Here is a 3,280-nt window from a genome sequence, read left to right as displayed (position 1 = left end):
TTGAGACCAATAGAGGAGGAAAGGGGGAAAGGGGGAAAGGGAAAGGAGGGTTAGCAAGAAACTAGTAAAAGGCCACAAAAAATGATTACCTTGTATAATGTTGAATATACCAATTATCCTGATTTGAGAATCACTATTGCACACAGGTATTGATATTCAATGCACACTCCACAGATATGTACAATCAATTATGTTTTAATAGAAAGAGAAAAAGGAAATGTTCAAATTCATTTTTTCACCACTGTGCTCAATAGTATCAATCAAATTTATGTAAAACATTATCAACTATCACAGTAAATAAATAGTAATTTACATTTGATTGGTTTTGTATTTCTATTTGTATGTAATTTTAAAATTCATTGTGATTTTGCAGTAAGACCTATAAGTATAAAAATTTTATAGGTAATTTTATGTTGCACAGATTTAAGTAACATTATACTAAAATATAATTTAAGTCAATGTTGGGATTTGTGAAAAATATTTTTCTTTAAAAGGGGTTCACACATTATTCAGGTTTGAGAAATACTGATTTTCAAAAACAATACAGATACCTTTTAAAAATTATTAGTGTTATTAATTGAATCTTTGTGTCCCCTTCAAAACCCATATGTCAAAACCCTAACGCCAAATGTATTTGGAAATAGGGCTGTTGGGATAAAGTTAGGGCTATATTAGGTCATGAGAGTGGGGCCCTCATGATGAGATTAGTGGCTTTTTAAGAAAAAGAAAAGGGATTCTCTCTCTCCACCATGTGTGGAAACAGTGAGAAGGTGGCTTTCTGCAAGCCATGAAGGGAGCCCTCAATGGGGAACCAAATTGCCTGGCACCTTGATCTTGGATTTCCTAGACTCCAGAAACCTAAGAAATACACTCCTGTTGTTTAAGGCACCCAATTTATGGTATTTTGCTATGGCAGCCCAAGTGGACTGTATGAGTCTGTTTCTGTTGCTTATAACAGAATACCTCAAACTGGGTAATGTGTAGAGGAATGCAATTTATTTCTTATAGTTTCAGAGGTTGGGAAGTCCATGGTCCAGGGGGTGCATCTGGTGAGGGCCTTCTTGGGTGGTGATTCTCTACAGCAACTCAGGGTGTCACATGGCAAGAATGAGCTGGGCAAGAGTGAGTTAAGTTTCTCACTTGCCCTCTTTATAAAGCCATCAGAACCACACCCACTTTCTCTCTTGCTCTCCTTTGAAGGCCATCAGAACTACACCCATTACTCCATGAATGGTCAATCCATTCATGAGGGTGCAGTCCTCACAAGCTAATCGCCTCTTAAAAGCCCCACCCTTCCCATCTTCTTAGTCCTGTTATGTATTAGTCTGTTTTGTATTGCTATAACTGAATTACCTGAGGCTGGGTGATTTATAAAGAAGAAGGGTTTATTTGGCTTACGATTCTGGGACAGCTGCATCTGGTGTGGGTTTCGGGCTGCTTCTACTCATGGTGGAAAGTGGCAGGCAGCTGGCAGGTACAAGCAGATCACATGGCAAGAGGAAGCAAGAGAGAGAGAGAGGAGGTGCCAGGGTCCTATAAACAACAAGCTCTCGTGGGAACTAAAAGAGCGAGAACTCACTCACTAACCCTCCTCCCCCAGGGAGAGCATTAATCCATTCATGAAGGATCCACCCCCATGACTCAGTCAGTTTCCAACACTGCCATATTGGAGACCAAATTTCCACATGAGTTTTGGAGGGGACAACACATCCAAACTCCATCATTTCACACCTGGCCCCCCAAAACTCATGTCACTCTCACATACAAAATACAATCATTCCATCCCAACAGTCCCAAAAGTCTTAGCTTGTTCCAGCACCAACTTGAAAGGCCAAAGTCCAAAGTCTCCTCTGAGACCAAAAGCAAAAGTCCTTCCAGCTGTGAGCCTGAAAAACAAAACCAAATGTATCTACTACCAAGATACAATGGTGGAACAGACACTGGGTATACATTCCCATTCCAAAAGGGGATACAATGGTGGAACAGACACGTCCTTCCAGCTGTGAGCCTGAAAAACAAAACCAAATGTATCTACTACCAAGATACAATGGTGGAACAGACACTGGGTATACATTCCCATTCCAAAAGGGAGGAATAGGCCAAAAGAAAGGAAAAACAGGTCCCAAACAAGTCCAAAACCCAGCAGGGCAGGCATGAAATCTCAAGGCTGGTGAATCAGGTACCTTGATTACATGTTCGACTGCCTTTGCACACTGGTGTGGGGGTTGGTTCCCCAAGTCCTTGGGCAGCTCTACTCCTATGGCTTTCATGGTCTCAGGCCACACTTCACCTCTCCCAGGCTGGTGTTCCACTCTGGAACCTCCACAGGTCTGGGGTCCCCATGGCAATCCTGCTCTCATGGCTCCACTAGGCATGGCACTGTTGGGGTTTCTCTGTTGCAACTCTGACCCCACATTTCTGCTGGGCATTGCTCTAGTAGATGTCCTCTGCAGTGCCTCCACCCCTGTGGCAGGTCTCTGCCCGGGCCCCCAGGCTTTTCCATACATCCTCTGGAATCTGGGAGGAGGCTGCCATACCTTCACTGCTCTCACGTCCTGCTAGCCTCTGCAGGCTTAACACAACATGGACGCCACTGAGGTTTTAGGCCTCTACTCTCCAGGGATGCTGCACGAACCACACTTGGGGCAAGAGCCACTCTAGCCAGAGCAGTTGGGATGCAGGGATCAGGTTCCCGAGGGCAGCTGCGCCCCAGGTCTGTCCTCCAGGATAACTCAATCCTACTAGGCCTCGGGGTCTGTGATGGGTGGGGCACCCTTCCAGACTTCTGAAATGCCTGCAGGGCTTTCCTCTCATTTTCTCTGCTATTAGCATCTGGCTGCCTAGCCGCCAAGATAATGTCTTTATCTGCTTCACCCTTGCATTGTTCTGCAGTTCTTTACTTCTTTACTGCATGGCCAGGCTACAAATATTCCAAAACTTTATGCTCTGCTCCCCTTTTATTTTATTTTATTTTTATTTATTTATTTATTTTTTGTTTAACCTTTATTTTCTCTTTTATTTTATTTTACACCATGTTTTTTTTTTTAATTTTTATTTTGTTGATATACAATGTGGTTGATTATTGTGGCCCATCACTGAAACCTCCCTCCCTCCTCCCTCTCCTCCCTCCCACCCAACAATGTCCTTTCTGTTTGCTTGTCTTATCAACTTCAAGGAGTTGTAGTTGTTATATCTTCTTCCCCCCCCCCCTTTTTTTTTGTGTGTGTGTGTGTGTGTGTGTGTGTGAATTTATTTATTTATTTTTAGCTCCCACCAATAA

This window comes from Galeopterus variegatus, unplaced genomic scaffold (assembly GCF_000696425.1).
Source record: "Galeopterus variegatus unplaced genomic scaffold, G_variegatus-3.0.2 Scaffold7662, whole genome shotgun sequence".
Classification (NCBI taxonomy): Eukaryota; Metazoa; Chordata; class Mammalia; order Dermoptera; family Cynocephalidae; genus Galeopterus; species Galeopterus variegatus.
This window is presented reverse-complemented; position numbering follows the sequence as displayed.